Below are 21,078 nucleotides of genomic sequence, written 5' to 3'. Positions count from 1 at the left end.
TGAAGTTTCCTTTCACTTTAATATTTATGGGAAGCCACTCTAACATATCAAAGGTGTGCTCATCTTTACTCCATTGCTCATCAGAGAGATAACTCAACATGTCAAAGATGCCTTGATCAAGGGGCAATTTCTCTTCTCCCCATGCCAAATGCAGACCAGGTGTAAATGGATGCATCTCCACAAAAATTGTATCTTTTCATGCTGGCACTGAGCAGAGCCCTCTTGCTCAGTCTACTGGAACATTTCCCAGATACCAATGTCAGCTCCTCAGCTCAATCCAATGCACATCACGTGGCCCTTTTCTTTAAGCAGCCCTACAGAAAGAACAGACTGGAATCGTGCTTTCATGCCTTAGTACTTTGTTTAAGAGCATGAAATTGTCTCTTGGTGAGAAAGATGGAGGCTTTCAAGCTGGCAAAGAAGAGACATTTTTAAGCACTTTAACCCAGAAGGATGTAATAGCTGCTGAGGCTGGGATTCATCTCCCTGCCCTTCAGAAGTGGAGCAGGGAGAGGGCTGGGATAATCACCCCAATCTCTCTTCAGGCTGGGGCTGTGGGTGCCTCCCGAGAGGATTCCTCTGACCCCGATTAGAGCCTGTTCTGGAGAGGGAAATGAGGCATCTTCCAGGGGAGCCTTTTGCTGCTGGCTGCAGAGGCAGCCTGGTGTGACCACATCAGCCTCAGAGGTTGAGCACCTAGATGTTTAAATTAAGGAAATGAGTCTCCCTCTGCCTGGCATACAGAATTCCAGCAGTTTAAATCCCTGTGCACTATGAACAGTTTATTAAACTCTGCTTCAACCTTGTGTCAGATTCTGAGAAATAAAAAACTGGGGGAAAATATCCTTGTGCAAGACATTTTATTTCAACATTTTAAAAAATGGAGAAATTCTGGGGTGCTCCCAGCCCCAAAAGTTGCTTTGGAAATCCCAGGGAAATTCCATGCACAAACCAAGCTTAGGGAAAAAAGAACAATCTTTGGAAATAAGATTGCATACGGCATAGAAAATGAGCAATGAAGCTTCAAAAAGTCTTTTTTTTTTTCTTCCCTTTTTGAATCTCAGAGATCTCAGAATTCCTCTGGCTTCATCATTATCTGTCATACTTAAGAAGGATTAGTATGAGTTTTCATTGACCTTTGGGATTTTGTTGTTGCTATTGTTGTTTTGGGGTGGTTTTTTGGTGTTTTTTGTTTCCCTGACTTATTACACTCCCCTCTTTCTGTACTCCTGCATCTCCAAGTAAATCCAAGAGTACTTTATTATTTATAGAGCAGCATATATATCTCTGGTGTTTTACATACCAGTACAAATGCATTATCTGCCCTCAAAGTGTTCTCAGTTTCCAGAAGATACCAAGGCCTGTAGTAGAGGTGGAGGAATGGGAAGATCACCAGGGCATTGGGATGGCGAGGTCACCACCATCAACACTTCTGTGGGGGAGGGTGATTGCCTTGTGGTGTCTCTGCCCATGGCAGGGCTTTGGAATGAGATTGGACTTAGGGTCCCTTCCAGCCCAAACCATTCTGGGATTCTGTGACCTTCTCCAAAGGGAGGACTGTATATTTGATAGCCTTCAACATGAAAAGCAAACAAAGAAAAGAGAAGCTAAGGACCAGTGGGCGTTTTATCAAAGAATCATAAAATCCTAGAATGGTTTGAGTTTGAAGAGATCTTAAAGCTCATCTCTTCCCCCCTCTTGCCATGGGCAGGGACACCTTCCACTGTCCCAGGCTGCTCCAAGCTCCATCCAACCTGGCCTTGGGCACTGCCAGGGATCCAGGGGCAGCCTGTGGGCAACATTTGATTTATGTTTCATGAAGGGTTACCTCAGACCAGCTCAGTTTTGTCCTGGGGGCTGAGTGGCAGTTGTCACCTGCATAATTTAATCAGAAGAAACAGAGTCCATCCTCCCCCCACAATGTGAACCCAAGTTCAACGACAACTTGAATGTTCTGTGGGGACAAGAGGAGACTGGAACACTCCAGCAGAGCTCATTTGGATGCCACCTGGGTCTGTGCAATTCTAATGCAGCACTGTCAGTAGGAATGTTCTCCCTCTTCTCTGAAAGGAGCATTTTGAGTGTTGCCTGTGTGAAAGGTAAAGAGGCCCAGACAATCAATGTGTTCAAGTACACGGCTTTGAATGGGGTGAGGAAATGTAAAGTCATTGAATAATAAAAAAATGTTTCTGGGTACTGATGAAGTACATCCTGTGCTCTGTAGTCTTGGGGCAAGCATGGTCTATTTTGGCTAAAATGACTAAGAGATGTTTTCACAACGCAGAAAAGGAAAAAGCTGGAATCGCTGCTTTTATATCAGAAAGTGCAAAAAGGAAGATGGTGTATGGTGTACACAAGTGAGGCAGATACCACCTCAAACACGTCTTTGTTGGCTCTGTGTTATGAGAGCAAACACTACAACACGTGTGGACACAAAATGCACCAGGCTGCACGCCTCCATGGCCCTGCACACACCAGCACATGCACACACTCTTCCTGCATCCTGCAGTTCTGTTGGGTTTGGTTTTCCAGCTGCAAAGCTGCTTCAGAAGCTCTCCTGACTACACACACACAAGATATACACAGGCACAAACTGTGCATTCTGCTCAGGAACACAACAATTTGCCATTTAAATAATTATCTCAGTAATTACTATGGGTGCTGGGATGTATTTCATCATCCTACATGAGCAGGTGTGAGGGCAAAATGGAACCACCCCAAAACCAGACCCAGTAAGATCTCCCTGGGTAATACAGGGATATTCTCAGAGCTTTTGATGCATCTATCACACCAAAACTCACATACCCTAAATTTCCATTCCCTCCTTCACCCAGGAACATACCTCCATCTAAACTTAGGAAACTCTACCCAAACCTCAGCTGCCATCTATTTACTCCCACACACTCCCTTCCATTGACAAAAAAAAATTCCCATCACCGCATTCCTTCTTACCCTGCAGTCAGAAATAAGTCCCAGGAGCTGCCAGAGGTTTAGAAGCTAAGCCAGCCATGCACAGCTCTGCTGCTGCTGACATTACCAGACAGCATTAATTTAATTCCACTCAGTTATGCTTTTAAATTTGATTTGAAAAATGTGTCATAAAATACCATTAAGTACAGTGCAGCATTTTGAAGCAGGCTGTGATGTTCCCTGCACTGACAAAGTCATGGGCAAGAGAATGTAATTTTCATAGCTAAGTACTGGGGGGCATGTTGGGAGAGATTCCTTTAGAGAGTGGGTTGAGTGACTCAAGAATCTTGAATAAACATTATATTCACTAAATAATTTCATGGTGTAGCAGATCCAGAGACCTCTGATTTCATGCTTTAAGGCCAAGGGAGAGGAGAGGAGAGGAGAGGAGAGGAGAGGAGAGGAGAGGAGAGGAGAGGAGAGGAGAGGAGAGGAGAGGAGAGGAGAGGAGAGGAGAGGAGAGGAGAGGAGAGGAGAGGAGAGGAGAGGAGAGGAGAGGAGAGGAGAGGAGAGGAGAGGAGAGGAGAGGAGAGGAGAGGAGAGGAGAGGAGAGGAGAGGAGAGGAGAGGAGAGGAGAGGACTGTGAAACAGATTTCATAAAATCATGGAGTGGTTTGGGGTGGACGAGACCTTAAAGATCATCAAGTTCTATCCCCCTGCCATGGGCAGGGACACCTTCCACTATCCCAGGGTGCTCCAAGCCCTGTCCAGCCTGGCCTTGGGCACTTGCAGGGATCCAGGGGCAGCCACAGCTGCTCTGGGCACCCTGTGCCAGGGCCTGCCCACCCTCACAGGGAAGAATTTCATCCTAATATCCAATCTAAATTTACTCTCTTTCAGTTTAAAGCCATTCCTCCCTGTCCTATCCTATCACTACATGTCCATATAAACAGAAAAATCAACACCTTTTGATTGCAGGGTGAGTTTTAACTGGTGCCCATTTGAACTCCAGGCCACATCCACTCTCTGGGAAATTACGTCCCTTACAGCAGGCATTAGAGTCCAGTATCATTTTTGGTTTTCCAAAACACAACTTTTCCTCCAATTTCCATAGGCAGCCCATTTGTTCAGCCTTGTGCTAGGCATCCTCAGAAGTACCTGCACACAGAGCTGGCTTGTCATCTGTAGAAGCTGGCACATAACACCTACAAACCCATACCTGGCAAAGAAGGAGCAGATGGCCTCATGAAAAGGACTGTGTTGGAAACGTTTTCTCCTGTCCAGAACCTCAGATTCATTTTTCCTCTGTGCTCAATCTGATTTTTATTCTGAGAAGGCAAAAATTGTTCCTGCCTGATTTGTAAGAAAAAAATATTTGAGGTAATAAAAAAAATGTACCTGTTAATGGTCATAAATCTGTGCTTCAATTTTGTTGTGAAATTGTCATAACTTCAGACAAAAAGAAACACTAATGGGGGAGTTCTGCATTCCTCATGCCCAATCTGTCAGAATTTCCTCCTGGTGGTTTCCCCCCCAGGGGATGGGGTTGATGGCTGTGGCACCCCATGAGGAGCTGGGTTAGGGGCTGCATCTCTCTGTGTAGGTCCTTGGCTTTCCCCCTGCCCCTGTTGTGATCCTGTGTGTTTGTGGGGATGAATCCTTTATCACAGAACCTAAAACTGACCAACACCAAAAAAAGAGGTGATAATGAGTGTATCTGGACAGCTTTGCTCTGGGTTCCTAAGCCAGCCTTAAAAAGATGAAATGCATTGCCTTCACCCTTTTAATTTAAACCTAAAGTGTGGCTCCTGCAAAGTACCCAGTGAGGGGCTCAGAAGTCTCATTTTCTGAAGTGCTGCCCTTTCATCACTCTCCCTTCTCATCTTGCCCACTTCTCTCTCCCTCTTCTCGCCATTATAATCTTCCCTTTGACCCTCTGATTTTCCAAGCAGAGAATGGGATGGCTGCCTGTCCTCAGCCCTTCCCAGGGACACAGCTGTGAATACTCAGGGACTCTCACCCTGGCCAGCACCCAAGTGCTCCCTGACAGCCTTTAAGCACCTGGAGCACACCTTAGGAATGCTGAGCCATCCACAGCTGCACAGTCCTGGCTGCTGGTGCTGGCACACACCTGGAATATTGAGCATCCCACTCCTCACACTGGAATATTGAATGACCCTCAGCCTCCAGCACTCCCTGAATACCAAACAGCTCTGCACCTTTACAGCGTCTGGAGGGAAACGTGGAGACGTGGCTCAAAACCAATCCTCCTGCAGCAAGGGGAAAAAAATAAAAAGGTTTGAAAAGATACAGAGAGCCAGTCTGAAGCTGTGGAGTTGGATCCTGAGCTGGGATTTTCCAAAGATGGTATGGAATATAAAGTGCCCAAACGTTACTGGAGGATGTGTAGGGAGCTAATGCAGTTTCTCCAGGTATTTTTTAAAAATCCAGTTTAAAATTGAACAAGCTTCCTGGTGCACAGAGAAGGGCATTGCTATTCTTAGCAGGTCCTGGTGTCAGCAGCCCAAGGACAAGGAGCATCTCTGCACTTGGAGAGGGTCAGAGAGGCTGCAGACCTTGTTTGTGAACTTTAAATGACCTACTCGTGATGCCAAAACACTTGCTGATTTTTCCTTTCCTGGGGTACCTTAGACAGGAAATGCACAACAAAGGTTATTTGGAAACTCATTTTTCCCCTCCAGGGTATTAACACAAGCTTTACAAAGGCTTATAATCCCTTTAGACAACAGCAGCAAGAGCAGCAGCAACTACAAAGCCCTCAGCTTGGAACTCAATCCCCTGGTGACGGGCTGAACCCTCTGCTGAGGCTGCAAAGGAAAAGAGAAAGGTGTGAAGATATTTACATCAAACACACGGAACAAGAGGGGATTTTAATCAAACTTCTCTTTTTCATCTCTTCTTTCTTCTCTTGCAACCTGCTTTTTCTTTATCCTGATGAAACTCAGCACTTGTATTTTTTTCCTTTTTTTTTCTCCCCCCTGTATAAAGGAGGATTTAAAAAAAGAGAAATAATCACAATCCTGCCTGAAAACTCTGAGTATTAAAAACACCAGGGCAATGCATCTCCAAAATCTGTAAGACTGTAAGAAGATAAGAGACAAAACCCCACAGAAATATTTCCTCTCTGTGTCTTTGGAAGTTGCAGACGTGTGTATAATACCCCTAAGCCAGGGTAATCTGCTTGCCTCCTCCTGCCTTTCCTGGTGCACACGGATGTTCTTAGCATTAATATTCCTCACACTCCAGCAAATGAACACCCAGGAGGCAGCTGACTCAATCAGTGCTTGTTTTACTTACTGTGTATCGCTGGGAACAAACCATAAACCAGAGCACGGCAGATCTGTAATGCTCATCTCAATCTGCTTCCCCTGCTTGTTGCAGCCCTGATGAACCTTCCTATCCAGCCAGAATCAAAGGAAAAAAGAATTAAGAAATACATTATAACAAGCACATTAGCAACGTGTGGTAAATTACCATCAGAGATTCCAGTTCCTCGTGGTAGGAGGGCTTGTGGATAAACACATTTGTTTACTTCCTTTTTCCTGCTGTCTTCTCCAGCGTGTGATTATTCCTCAGTGACATCACAGCTCCCAGGTCTGACGTCACGACTGTTCCCACAGCAACAAAATTGAATCAAGGACCCATTTGAAACCTGGAGTAATTTGGAAAAGGTATTTGTCCATCCTTTGCCATAAAATTGATGGGCTCCTACGACTGCCATTTGAAGGTTGGAATTTGTTTTAATTAGGATGGCACAATCACAAAATGCAGAGGAGCTAGCTGTTATTTTTGGAACACATACAGCTGCAGGGGAATTGAGAGAGAAGCCTGTACAGACCATACAGAGGAGCTCATTTCACATGTCCAGGTGGACGGGCTGTGATATATGGCCCTTGGATTTCTCTGCTCAGTTCCTGCTATCCCTGATGGAGATCTCCAGTGCAGTCAGCAATTGGAGGGTGCTGGCTGGATCTCTAAGGATTGCAGTGGGAGCACAGACACCTCAAAAGTAGGATCCTACACTGTGCATCCTAAGTGAGGAGTGATGGATTGTGCCTCTCCACCTTCCTAGCATCAAAGGCTGCCTTCCTATCAATTCCTCACAGATCTACTCACCCTAAACCTCACTTTAACCCATCCTACCATTGCTCACTGTATTGACTTGATAATGAGTCTCCCAGAGAGGCTTTAATTGAATTTACAGCAGAAGATATAGATCCAAAGAGACAGAGAGGGAGATGGTGCTGGGGCAGTGGAAAAAGCTTCAGGAGAAAGTTGCCTCTTGGGAAGGTGATGCTGTGGAAGTTCCTTTGATCCATGGAAACTGGAGAGGGGCTGAGGGTGGTGAAACAAGCTGTAGGCACAAACACAATGGTAAAGTCATGTAAAAAATTGTTTATACAGAGAGGAAGTTGAACAAAGACTTGAATCCAAGACATGAGATTTAGATAGGGGGATATTCCCAGTGAATTTCCTAACAGATGCATGGAAGCCTTTCAGAGGGAAGATGGTAAGTAAAGGGCAGCTCTTAACAAAACCTAAACTGGGTGTGTGAGGGGATGACTAGGACGGCTGGTTGGTTAAAAGTTCAGCCAGCATGACCACAATGACAAGAATTTTGCTTATAGTGAGGTTCCTCAATGCTCAGGCTCCTGATCCTCAGGGAAGGGATGGAGGTGGCCATGGCCAGCCAAAGTTTAGTCAAGCCAGTCTCCATCCAATGGCCTTTGCTTGGCTGATGGGCAGGAGAAGGAAAGTTAATGCCGCTGCAGCTGGAGGGGGTGATTTCATGCTCTGGTGACTCTCCATTCACTGCATTCATCAGCTCCAAAGCCAAGAGCAGCCCGTGGGATCCCTGCCTCCTGCCCTGGGCCCTGGACGTGCCTTTGCCCACCCGCTCCGAGGCATTGTTTTCCAGCAGTGTGTTCTTGGAGCAGGCTGCACTTACAGCAGGGCCTGGGCAGCAGAAGGCCTGGCAGTGCCAAGCTCTAATCCGAGGGCTGTGCATGTTCTTTCTGTCTGATAAACAAACAGGGAGTTTGCCTGATTTTACTTGTTTTGTGTTTTTAAGTGAGACTCAGCAAAACTGTCTCAGTACTGTGGGATATGCCTGATTCCCAGGAATTTGTGTCTCAATTTGGGACGCAGCATTCCAAAGTGTTCTACCTCATGCTGGGTGATGCTTGGTTCAAGCTGATTTCCTACCCATAAGAAAAGCATTCTGGGGGCTTTGAAACATGCTCTGTTGTGATTATTCTGTTTTTCCTTCCCTCAGGTTTTGTTTACTCACCTCAGGCTCCTTGCCCAGAGCATGCAAATAATGGCAATGCAGATAGATGCCCTAGGTTGCTTCACATCCCATTCTTCCTGAAAGGACATCCCCTATTGTTCTTTCTAGGAATTCAAAGTGGTTTTCAAGGACCTGGAGGGACATGCAATAGCTGGTGACTCAATGCCTGAGTGCTGTAAAGCAAACAATTTGCCCTCCAGCAAGCACCACTTCCAACAGGACTGGGGCCAGCACTGACTCCCCTCCACTCGGAAAGGTTTCTTCAGTGTATTGTTTGGAAGGTCAAGCACCTTCTCCTTGCTATTCTTTCTGAATCTCAAATAAAAGAGGCAAAAAAAAAAAAAGTCTCTGTAGAATTAGGTGCTCTGAAGATCAAGGTAAATACTGGCAAGTCACAGGGAGCTTCTCTGCCAGTCTTGGCCCATGTTTTATTTAATCTCTGGGCATATGAAATAGTGGAGCATTTGCCCACCTATGAGTTTGTTAATAATGCAAAGATCTGGCTTCCTTCCTATAAACAGAGTTTTAATCACTTGCTGCCTGCTCGAAAATATGGAGCACACACTCGTCCAGTTGAGCCATGGCAGAAACAGGGATGGAGTAACCTCAGTGCCAGCCCAGTCCTGGCTCTCCTCGGCCCATACAGTGGTGCTTTAGGATCACAGGATCATTAAGGCCAGACAAGACCTCTAGGGTCATTGTGTCCAGCCACAGACCTTATACTGCCAGGTCCACTAATCATCACACCTACATGTTTTTTGAACACTCCCAGGGTAATTCCACCACTTCCCTGGACAGCCTTTCCCACAGGCCAAAGCCTCGGTGATGGAGAGTGCCCAAATTATCAACAGGAGATGTTGGCAGGATGTGAGAGCTCTCAGCCAGTTACTGTCACTTCAGTGACATCTTCAAGAGATTCACGAGTTGCCCTCAACTTGCCAGATAAATCCATTCTGTTGTGTCAAATCCATTCTGTTGTGTCACATCCCTCAGTGATGCTGGGATCCACTTCCTGCTCCAGCTGGACCCTGCCAGCCCATCCAGCTGCCCCAGCTCCCACTGGAGAAATCCTTGCACCCTTTCCAGCGTACAGCATATATTTTGCAAAGGCTGGGGAAAGAAGTCCAACTTCCCAGTCAGATTTGGAGGATTCATGGCTCCAGAGCAGGCAGCCCTGCTGATTTGAGAACTGAGAGTAGGCATGCACTTGGTTTGCTTAAAATAGAATGGTTTCTCTGTGTCAGCATCTCCTGCTCCTCCATCCCCCACAATATTTTCTGATTACATCTTTGAAGTGTCACCTGCACATTGCATTTTGGAGAATGGCAGCTGAGTCCTGGGTTTGGAGGGAGACTGGGAATACTGAGGAGGAAGAGAGAAGCTTCATCAGCAGAGCCTGAGAGGGAAGAAAAAAAGAGGAAGAGAAAGGAAAACACCAGTCCCAACCTCTTCCCTTCAACAGCAAGGCTCTTGCCTTATTACCTGATGGAGCACAATTGCAAATGTTAGGAGAAGTGCCTGGGAGCCACTGGGTCGGAATGAAAATCAAGGACAGCTATCACTACCTGCTCTGGGCTGAAAAGAGTGGAGGAGCCGTGATACAACCCTCAGGACCTGGCAGTGTGTTATCAGCAATGCACTGATTGCTGCTTGCACTGACTGCAGAGGTGCTGCTCACCTGCTACTGCTCCCCTCACCACCTCCCCTCCAGATCTGGGAAATCGTCAAGGTATGGGATTTGTATCCCTCAGTGCAGGGACTTCATCCCACACATGCACCTGGGCCCAGAGCCCTGTTCCAGCCCAGCCCAGGGCCACCAGTCCCTGCCCCAAAGGTTCTGTGGGAGGCTGGGCTGCCCTGCCTGTCCCCATCACTGTCCTGCTCCCTGGCTGGGGTGGTGGGACAGGTCCCAGGCTCTGGCACTCACCCTGCTGGATCCCAGCCCCTGGGGAGCCCCCAGCTCCCTGTTGCACCCAGTTTGCCCCCCGATATTGTCTCTGAAGGTGACAAGTGCATGTTGGATCAACCAACTCCAAGCACACAGTTGAAACAGAGACTCTCCCTTGTGTATATACAGCACTCATATTTCAGATTGTCTTGGCTTTCTAAAATAAGTAATACTTAAAGAAATTTCCCACCTCCTCTGCATACCAAAGATTGTCTGCTTTTGGGATCAGATACCCTTTTTTTCCTCCTGAACGCATGTTGTTTACCACACAATCCATAATGGATCGTACAAAAAGACGCTGTTTTATTTTTCTTACAGGCATCCAGCTAATGGATGAAGTAATTTAGTGAGCTATTGTATTTCACTCAATAGCCTGTATGTAGATTTGTTGTGAAGGATAAAATGTTCCCTCTCCGAACACTAACAATGGGAGCACAGTCTACCACTGACCTTGTACTCTGCTGCTGTGCTGTGTGCAGGGAACAATGGGAGCCCTGGCGATGGGCAATGCAAACACAGAGATGTTTCTTTTCAATAGCAAGGACCCATCCTCTTCCACAGAACATGTGTTGGTGGTCACCTGTATGCAAAGTACAAATATTCAGTGTTTTAAGGTTTAAATGAATGCCCCTGGTTTCTAACTGTCCTGAATATAAGAGTTGTTTGTAAATACACATTTCATAGGTCTTCAAAATTTAAAAACTGTGAGCTTCCACTGCTCTTTGTGTGTGGGTATGTGTGCTTTCAACAGCTCTATTGTGAGGGACCTAGAGTGCCTTCTCTCCTCTCAGAAACAGTTGTATTTCTACAGAGTAACAATCAGCATTCACTTAGGCTTTTAAACCCAGTATTTGCTAATTATGGGAGCAATAAGTTCTGTGGAACCTGTCAAACATTTTCATATCTCTGAGGTGCAAAAAGATTAGCTGAACTTCTGATGGTATTATTCTACTCTGTCTGTGAATTAATAGAGAGCATTAATGGAAGTGTTCTCCAGTGTTCTGCGATGGGATCCATCCCATTTCATTAACCACCTGGGAGTTACAGATCTTGTCTGGGCTGCTTGTCCAGGGTCTGTCTAAAGGCTGTGTGCAGCATTGTACCCCTCACAGTGGTTATTCTCACACCACCTCTGGTATCCAGAGAGATGGGACCAAAATCTGCAACAGATGCCTGTCACCCTCTGATTCACCTTCTAGTGTTGTGAGACTGAACCCCTAAATTTTAGTTGGCTACATGTAGCTCAGAAGCTTTCCTCCAATTAATTAATGAATGTGTCAGTGGCCAGGGGGTGTATGTGGCCTATCCTTAGTACCCAGCAGAATATGAGTGTTTCCTGGGCAGACATCAGTTCTTCCTGTCCTTGCACCATCTCCTAGAAGCCAAATCCCTGAGAAAAAAACTGCCTGACAGGTTCCCTCCTTCTGCTTTGAATGCAAACCAGAGGAGGTTCCACCCAATATAAACACAGTTGGAAAGCACTAGGGATGGTACTGTGGCCACATTCCTGCAGACTTTCATACAGTCAGAGCTTCATTTCCATTCTGATGTTCCCCCGTGTGCCTCTTCTGGGAGATTTCTTTCAGGCCAGTGGAGGGTACCAGCTCAAGTGAGAACATACAGCTGTAGTGGTAATTCCATGTCCTGTGGCTCTTTCTGGCCCTTAGATAATGTCTAACCTGAAGCCATTAATTGCGTCAGGGCAGCCCTGCTGCTTTTCAAACACTTGGATTTGCAGCTATGAATAAACCCAGGGTCCTGTGAAGCTGTTTGCTTTCTTAAGTTCAGACATCTGACTTGGGTGTCTGATAGAACTGGCTGGAACCCCTAAAGCTCCTTGTAAAACCAAGAGAAAGACTTGAGAAAAATAAAATAGGAATCCATGCCAGGATCCTGACGTATCTGCTCCAAATCTGGACGAGTTAATCCTTCTTTGCTGGCTACAGAAGGAACTGAGGAATCTGACCCACTAAACTTGGATGCCCAGGATGTCTCACATGAGTCAGTGTGAATGAGAGATGATGCATTAAGACTTTATTAGTACCTGACAGCCTTTTGATCATGGCAGAGAGCAGTCACAAGTAAAGACAAGAGGGTGGGATGGGTGCCAGCCTGTCTGACTCTGGGTTTATTCCAGCATGTCTCAGCTCATGGCTGTCCTGCAACCTCCTCTCCACAGACCTCTTCCTCTGTTAATTAACAGACAGAATCCCAAAAGTAATAAAACTGTGCCTTCCTCTCCTGAAATTTAATTTCTCTAACTTTTCTCAAAATAAAGTTTCTTTTTTGCTGTTGCCAAGATAAAGCACTTTCTTCCACAAACTTCATCCTCTTTTTGTCTTCACTTCTCCCTGAGCAGCAGAAATCTACCAGGCCTCAGAGGAGAGATTCTCCTCCACATCTGTTCCTATCTGCACTCTCCACACTCAAAATCTTCCTCTCCAGAGCAGTGTTTTCCTGGTCCAATGCTGGAAACCTTCACGTTTCTACAAACTTTGTCCAGCCAAGGCCCCTACCAAGCTTTCCACAGATCAAATGGAAATTTTTGCAGAGTGCAGGGTACCAAATTTCTCTCCTGAGCAGATGAGGCTTGTCACTTCCACTTCAGGCCCCAGAGGTATAGAAAATCTTCCCAAAAAACCCTCTCTGAAGAGGCTGCCCTCTCCTCATGTAGGCACTGATGATTGCTGCTGTGCTGAGGGTGTAATTCTGAGGGTGTAATCCTGGAATCATTAATCCTTACAGAATCCTGTAATTCTTTATCATTCTGAGGGTGTGATCATGGAATCATTAAGGTTGGAAAAGACCTCCAAGATCCTCAAATCCAACTTTTGACTGAACACTATCTTGTCAATTAACCATGTCACCAAGTGCCTCATCTACTCATTTTTTTTAACAATTCCAGCGTTGGTGACTCCACCACTTCCTGGGGAGTCTGTTCCAAGCCATGCCACCCTCCTTTCCAACTGGGAAGGATCCAGATTTTGCACTGGCTTTTCCTAGTTGTCCTATGGAGGCTTTCTTTTGTGGAAAGAAGCCGGAGAGGGACACAGGAAGGAAAGCATCCAGAAAACCTCGGTAAGTGTGTTTAAGGGGAAAGTATTCCCACATGGAGCTCTATTTGACTGGTGGAAAATGTCTTCTTCATTGATAGCAGGTAATGCAAAGCACACTGCCTGCAGCTTTTTCTTTTAATGTAGACATCTGAAAGTGACTGTATGATGGAGGGAGAGAGGGAAAGGTTATGTGTCTTTGCAGGCCCAAAATGGCACTATAATGAATATAAAAGCTATCCTCTCCTCCTCTAATATATTCACTCGCCATTCCACCCTCTTTTCTAGTGACTGTAAACAACATTTGTCATCAGCAATGGGCTACTTTTCATTATAAAACTGATCTGGAAACTACATTTTTATTTCACGTACATCAGCAGTGACGGGGGAAGAAACAGGCAAGGGGAAAATATATGTCCCTAGCAGGAGAGGGACCTGGGACAAGCGTTGCCTGCACAATTCTGGGATCATTCATACGTCTGGCCTCCAAGACAGAGGATGGTCTAATGCCTCATTAAATCCTGCTGAGCCGACGATGATGTATGGGATCCTTTCAATCTTGCACGAAGTAATGCAGTAAAAAAACCCTAATTTGCACGTTTAATGCATTCATTAAGCTATTAGTCTTTCAACAAGAGATTTAATAGCAAATTAACAGTTTTTATGAAAGAAAAAAACAACAACAAAACTCGCCACTTAGTAGAATTACTTTTGTGTCAGAGCACAATGCAGGGTAATGGGCAATTAGGGGTTTCGGAGGGGAGGATGGGAAGATGGGTTTAATTTGTGTTTGGTTTATAATTAGCTGGTGCTTGGTGCTTGGAATGAAATGAACTGGATCCCCTCGATGGGGAAGACACTGACTTGGGCAGAAAGCACAGGGGGGAGATGAAAAGGAAGGAGATGGGAGGAGCTGGAGGAAGTCAGTGGTTTATCCCTGAAAATCTATTCTCATGGGACACGTCTTGCCATGCCCAAGGAATACTTTCTTGTGGTCAGACACTGGGGACTGAGTTTGTGGCGCCTTGGGATTCGTGCAGGTCTTCCCGAACACCAGCTGGCAGGACAAACTCCTTCCAAACACAAACAGGTACTGTCAGAACAATTAAAGCTCAGCAAAATTGCTGTCTTTCTATTGAAACCTGTGCTTAAAGTTGAGCAAACTCTCGAGTGCTTTGCCTAATAAAGACGGATTGTTTATTTAGGTCCAAAGCCTGAATTTCAGGCTGCGTTCAGCTTGGCAGATATGTGCCAGTGCAGATGGCTGGCACAGGGGCTGTTTTGTAACTTTTAGTTTGTGTAAGTCTCTTGGAAAAAAAAAAAAAAAAAAAAAAAAGTCTTAATGAGAACACTGAATTCCAGGGAAGACTTTGGTGGGAGAGAAAGTGAATTGCGAAATCAAGTAGTTGTCTGAACTTACTGAAAATAAATGCTACTTTACTTGAAAAGAAAAGAAAGAAATGGAGCTGTGTTTGTTTGCTTGTTTATTTTTAAATGTCATTTTTAAATTTTCTGTTTCTTTGAAAAGTCAGTTGACAGAATATTGAACACCAAATCCACAGGATTTTGAGCCCTTTTTTCCTATCCACACAAACTTTAGGGGAAAAAAAAAGTAGTTTTTAAAATTTTTTTTCCGTATCAGAAAAAAGTTCTTTAAGGCATCCTACACTGAGCTTTGATTTTCAGCTGGAGCGAGACAGAAAAAGGGAGAATAGTCTAAAATCAATTTCTTAAAGATCTGAGGAATCATAAATACAGTTTGAATCGATACCTCATGTGTGAGAGTTTGTGTGTATGTGTGTTTTCCCTCACACACATTTATTCAAACAACTGCTTTCCCATAACAGAATATTCAATTCCGTAGATTTAATAAATTGGCTTTCCAAAGTGGAATATTAGCGTCAGGCAGTGGATCCTTTACATCTGCTTTTCCAAAACTTTTCTCCCTACTGAGGATTCTCTTCTGTTCCTGACACTGATTTTGTGTAGCTGCTCATGCATTGACATTCAGGGCATGAAAACACCCCTTACAAAAGAACTTCTGTGCAAATTCTGAGAACCAGCCTAATATTAAGCAGGTGCTTAAGTCTTGTCACAAGTAGGTAATGCAGCAACATCTCAGTGTCCTTGAGTTTCTGTAGGTGAGGCTGAGTCAATTCTTGTACCACCACGGACTCCAAGAGCAGTTTTCCTGCCTAAAAATTCAGAAGGATCCTTAGGACACGAGGCTGACCACATTTACATCCCAGAGCATGGTGTTGTGTGAGCTGCTCTTCTAAAATTTATCCAAGGTGGGTAATGGATAGTAGCACTAAGACTTTGCCCTTCAGGGAGGTCAGAATTAACCAGCAGCGTGTGCAGCTTGGCTGGGGGAGCTCCTGGCAGGAGATAGCAGAGGTTGTTCCAGATGTTTCAAAGTCAGAGATTCTGGCCTGCAGTTTGGCTGTAAAGCAGAGGCACAGAGCACATGGCTCAGCCAGGGCCCCTCCCTGGAGTGCAGCTGGGCTGTTACAGAATCATAGAATGGTTTGGGTTGGGAAGGACTTTAGACCTCATCTCATTCCACCCCCTGCCACGGGCAGGGACACCTTCCACTGTCCCAGGCTGCTCCAAGCCCTGTCCAGCCTGGCCTTGGACACTTGCAGGGATCCAGGGGCAGCCACAGCTGCTCTGGGCACCCTGTGCCAGGGCCTGCCCACCCTCACAGGGAAGAATTTCTTTCTAATATCCCAACTTTACTCACCCTCTCTCTCTGTGTGAAGCCATCTCTCCTTGTCCTGTCTGTCACTACTGAAAGGTGCTATAAAGTCTCTCGAGATCCTTCTCTTCCCCAGGGTAAACAACCACCACTCTCCCACCCTTTCTTCATAGGAGACGTGCTCCAGCCTCCCAATAATCTTTGTAGTCCCCTCTGGACCTGCTCCAACAGCTCTTTCTTCCCATTTGTATTAGTTCCAAAGGCTCCATTGCTCTCATATGCAACAACTTCTCAAGCATGATGCTGAAACAGCCCTTTGGACATGGATTCCAAGTGGAACTCCTGCCTGGCTGGTCCATGGCAGCAGAAGCAAGGGATGCTCTCAGTGTTACCCTGAACCTTGTGCAGTAAATGCTGCCAGCTCCTTCTTTCCATGCACTGGAAGCCAAATGCTATTTTCCCACTAGTCCCTTTCCCTGTCTGCCCCCATGGAGCCACTCCAGCAAGGTGGGGGTGGACTCTGCCCTGCCCAGTGCTGTGTCCACAGGTCTGTGGGTGCTGGAATCCATGACAGGGGACACGGAGCCTCATCACACCCAGCTCCAGCTCTCTGTGGGGAAGAATGCATCTCAGTCCCATCTTGTCAGCTTTTCCTCTTCAAGCAGCTTGGTGTGTGGGCTGCTGCCTGCTCTCTAAAAGCTCCTGAGATATTTGTAGCTGCTCTGCTTGTTCTGATTTTGCTGGAACAAAAATAATTACTGAAAGGACAGGGATAAAAAACTGTATGTATGTGTACATATATATTCTGAAAAACCAGTTTGAAGTGTACCACAGGACTGCACTGGGTTTTAAAGGGATCTCATAAAGGAGACAGCTTTTATTTTGCTGTACACTGAAGGTTGTGAATTAGGAAAATACCACCAGAGAAACATTGCAGGTTTTGGAAACTACACCAGGACCACAGCTCTGCCCTGGAATTTCACTACAGTCTCCTGTGTACCTGGCATGCAATGGTAAGGAACTGAGTCCTGCCAATTTGTAAGGGTTATGGTTGAGTGTATGGCTGGAGGGCTGATCCAATCCAGCTAATGCATATTGCTGGTATAATACTGAATATTTCTTCTGTCTGATCTTCAGCTTTCTGGGATTAATTTCATATATGCAGAGAGAACTTGTGACTTGCACAACTTTTACTTACCTGGGTGTAATGACAGATAAGGCAGATGTGCCCATTTCCCTACTTGCCCTGGTGCTATGACTGAAGATATTTTAAACCCTTCCAACCTCAAATCAAAGAACTGTTTTAAATTTAATCTCTGAATGCTTTCAGCTGAGTTTAAGGGTGAAATTTGCCTAATGGGAGTCCTCAAGAGTGAGCTCAGGTGGGACTGAAATGAAGTTTCAGCTTTTGCAATGGGTCATATCCCAGGAGTTAAATTCTCCCTGTCTTGGGCAAACTTAGCAATCACTTCGCCTCTGAGAGATCAGAAGCAGAAATTATTGCACAAACGTGCCTACAAAATCTGTCTCCCTGTTATCCCTCCCCCTTTGAAGCCCAGCAAAAAGCTGGGACTGGCACAGCCAGCCTGATGTAATTGAATTTCCCTGCCTCTTGCATTATATTTTATCAGGTGATGGCTTGGAGGGATTTACATTGCACAGAGCTGCTGAGGAGAGTGGCTGAAAAATGGTGTGAAAATGCTGATAAATAGTTCTAAATGAAAGCAATTTTAGCAAGAGCACCTGTAGGCAGCCTTGGTCTCCTATTTGGTGACTATCCCTGCAAAGTGGGAGCTTCCAGCAGCAACAGGCACACACAGAGAGAGGTCCCACTCAGCACCTGAGGCTGGAAGAGCCAAGGAATGCCTTCTTTTTGCCTTGCTATTGAGCTGGGCCGAATTAGTGGCCAGGTTAAAGCCCCACATCTCTGCTGCTGACCCATTCATGGCTTCCTTTTCCCTTGTTAATGGGAAGTAGATGAAGGACATTGGTGTTAACAGCCCTGGGTGACACAGCTTTTCCTCTTCACACTCATCTACTGCTTGGAATAAAGGTGGGGGCAACCACAGCTCCTGTCAGCTGCATCTGACCTCTGGTTCCTGAGACAAACACCTTAAAGGCCGGGAGACTGCTAGAAAACCTCGGACTTTGGTCTCCTCTGTTGTGCTTCAAGTTTTATGCAGTTCATTCTGAGATCAGAGCAAAGAACCTGTAAAAGGTGCAGCTAAGACACCACCACATCAACTGGTTACTGGTGGGTGGAAAAAAGTTTCTTTCCAGGTTATTCTTTCTTGATATTTGAATTGAGACCAGTTTCAAAGCTTTTTTGAGATGCACTTAACACAAGAAGAAGTGGCTGTGAGGGTTTCTAGGCTTGCACTAATGGAAATGATATATGGAAATGTGAAGCTAAAAGTACTTTTTTGTTTGTTTGGTGGTTTGTTTTTTTTTTTTTTTTTTGGTTGTGTTTACGTCCAAGTGTACATGGAAATAGCTTACTCCAGCTCCTTGTACTTAAAGATCCATTTGTACTGCTGCCTCAGCTCCTCCTGTGGAAGGCAGTGAGTTGAAAGAGTGATTTAGACACTGTTAACACAAACGAGAGGAGACAGGCCAGTACTTAGCACGACAGACTCCTCAGAAAGCGTGGACAGGGAAAAGCTGTTTCTTTTCTGTCTGTCGTTTCCCCTTTGCAGACTGCAGATGAGAATCTCATAGCAGAATAATTCAAGGAGCAGGAACCCCCAGGTAATTCAGCTGCCAGTCCTTACAGTGGGTGCCCTTTGTGGCACAGCTCCATGTGTAGGAGCAGATGCTGTGTATCGGTACATAAAGGAGAGGGGGCTGTGAAGGATGAGTGACAAGGCATATTCTAAGTGTCCACTGCAGGAATTCAACAGAGAAATCCAGAAAACACAAAAATGAGGTGGGCTGAGTGGTACAGTTGCTGCTCTGTCCAAGCTGTGTCCTAAAAATAGGAGGTACTGGAGGGTGAAGTAAAATGGGTTATGGGGCAGTGGGCTGGCTGTAAACCATGTTTCAAGTGGAAAAAACAAACAGCAATTCCGATCCAAAAGGTCTGAATTAAAATCTAGAGTGGATCTCATGTTTTTCCCCAACTAATAACCACACTTAAATCTAGTTCTTAGAAGTGTATTTCAGTTTAAGACCAAGATGCCAAAAATGGCTTTATCTACTAAAGTGAGATTCATCTCTGTACAGAACACTAAGAAAAAAATTTTTTGCTCCACATGTTACAAATTTATTTTGGGTAAACTTATGTAATTCATGAATGAATGAGTATATTTCTGCTTGCTCTCAATTTATAGGAGCAAATCTGGCCTTGATATTCAAAATCATGTTTTTTGGATTAACTTGACCTGTGTTATAGTGCCCACACTTTGGATACACAGGAGAAATCCCTCCAGCTGCACTCAATACCCTGGGCAGCACCTGAGTTTCTGATTAGAGTAAGTAGCTCTTTTTTTAATTATTATTTTCTCTCCCCTAGAATTTCTGAGGAATAAGATTATTCTCCTAACTCTAGAAATAATTCTATTAATATTTCTGAATGTAACTGATTACACTGACACAAGGGAAATGGTTGGAGATTCTGGGATAAAACAAAATCTCTTGTGCAATTCTCTTGATTAAAACCATCAGACAACAAGGTGCATTTAGAAAGTCAAAAGGAGAAATGTCCTCTGACAACAGAAAAAATCAAAGTTTTCCAGATACCCACTTGGGTGATGAGTAAATCTATAAAGAAAGGGACTGATCAGCAATGAGAGCAACATCTCAGATGAGCTGGGGAGATAAAGTAAGACTTGTAAAATGTCAAGGTTTTAATTTCCTCGTGAAGGAGATCCTTTGTAGAGGAAATTAAAACAAACAGTAGAAATACCTTACCCATAGTAATAAGGATTTTATAATGAGACGAGAAGCACTGACACCATGCAGGAAGAATGGGACCAAGTTAGAAAGTGATCTGCATTTGTTCTCAAAACAAAATGAATAATTTTCTTTCAAATTCAGTGAGGATGTTGATAATGACTGTGGCATAAAGGCAGGGTGTGAATGGGAAGGAGTTTATGGACATTTAAATTACTCTGGCTGAGGTAAAAGTAAAATTCAAACTTCTTGATGTGATGATAATGAGAGGAACAAACTGCTTTTGTTTCTGATTTCTGAAAGAGCTCTTTACAGAGTGTTGGTGCCGTAGCAGGTTGGCATTATGGTAAGCACATGTATTTTAGAAAAAATAATCAAGGCATTTGCAAGTCTTTAGTGTGACCTCTGTAGTTTGCAAAGCCAACTTGGAGTGGCAGAGTCATTTAAAAATCTCAGCTGGATCACACCTTTTCTCAGAAAAGATTAAGAGAGAACAATGTGGTACCTTGCTTTGAGATGTTAACTAATTTCTATCTATTTGGTGTAATTTAGATCTGTGTCCAAATAAGCCAGAAACATTTGAGACATGCAGCATGAGAAATTCTCTCTAAGGCAGAGGTAGGTAAAGTGAAGCTAAATCTCATGAGAAGAGTGTTACAAAAAGAGAATTTCTCCAAGAAGGGAAGTATCTCTGCGAGGGGGGGTTAGTGAAATTCTTCAAGCAACAGTCCTGTCTGACCCAACTTCACCATTTCATTAATAATAGGAATTACCAGTGACGAATGGTGTTGGGAAAAGCTGGTATAAACTGGGTGGAATTTGTTCATGCTAAAGTCCTAATGAACACTGGACAAGTGACCTGAGAAATCCGTGTAGGAAAAACAAAGTCTGTGAGCCTGAGGAATGCCTGGAGATGTCAGACAAGCTTAGAAGGGTGTGCTGAGGGATCAGGATGTGATAGAACTGCAGAAAAGGCAAATTCTAAGATGCCTCGGGCAACGTGGGTCTAATAAAGCAAGAGAAATGGAAATATTTTTGTATCAGATCCTGGAACACATTTGTCTGTAGTGCCAGGTACTGCTCCAGACATCTGTGCCTAATGGAGACAAATCCAGATAAAGGTGGGTACAGAGAAGGACTGATGGGATAATCAAGTGGATGGAGAGGCAAAGACTGGAATTTTTAAGACAAGTAAACAACTGCTGTTACTAAACAGAGAGTGTTGAGGGGTATGTGAAAAAGATGAACAGAAGGATTCAAAATGCCA

The 21,078-nt window shown here is 44.8% G+C and overlaps 2 long non-coding RNA genes across 6 annotated transcripts; one reads left to right on the top strand and one right to left on the bottom strand.

Annotated features, from left to right (window-relative positions):
• Window positions 1–895: 895 nt before the first annotated feature.
• Window positions 896–6,468, bottom strand: LOC128798557 (uncharacterized). Of its 5 annotated transcripts, none has more exons than XR_008434453.1 (6): window positions 6,406–6,468; window positions 6,229–6,327; window positions 5,042–5,180; window positions 4,130–4,263; window positions 1,829–2,088; window positions 896–1,361 (listed from the first exon to the last, which is right to left on the bottom strand). It is a non-coding gene; the product is annotated as an uncharacterized LOC128798557 (long non-coding RNA). The 5 variants fall into 5 exon arrangements; XR_008434451.1 differs by having other exon boundaries at window positions 896–1,875; window positions 2,009–2,088; XR_008434450.1 differs by having other exon boundaries at window positions 896–2,088.
• A 127-nt stretch (window positions 6,469–6,595) lies between these two features.
• Window positions 6,596–8,542, top strand: LOC128798655 (uncharacterized). The gene is made up of 3 exons (XR_008434499.1): window positions 6,596–6,658; window positions 7,336–7,441; window positions 8,330–8,542. It is a non-coding gene; the product is annotated as an uncharacterized LOC128798655 (long non-coding RNA).
• Window positions 8,543–21,078: the final 12,536 nt, after the last annotated feature.

This window comes from Vidua chalybeata, chromosome 21, assembly GCF_026979565.1.
Source record: "Vidua chalybeata isolate OUT-0048 chromosome 21, bVidCha1 merged haplotype, whole genome shotgun sequence".
In the NCBI taxonomy this organism is placed as follows: domain Eukaryota; kingdom Metazoa; phylum Chordata; class Aves; order Passeriformes; family Viduidae; genus Vidua; species Vidua chalybeata.
This window is presented reverse-complemented; position numbering and strand designations above follow the sequence as displayed.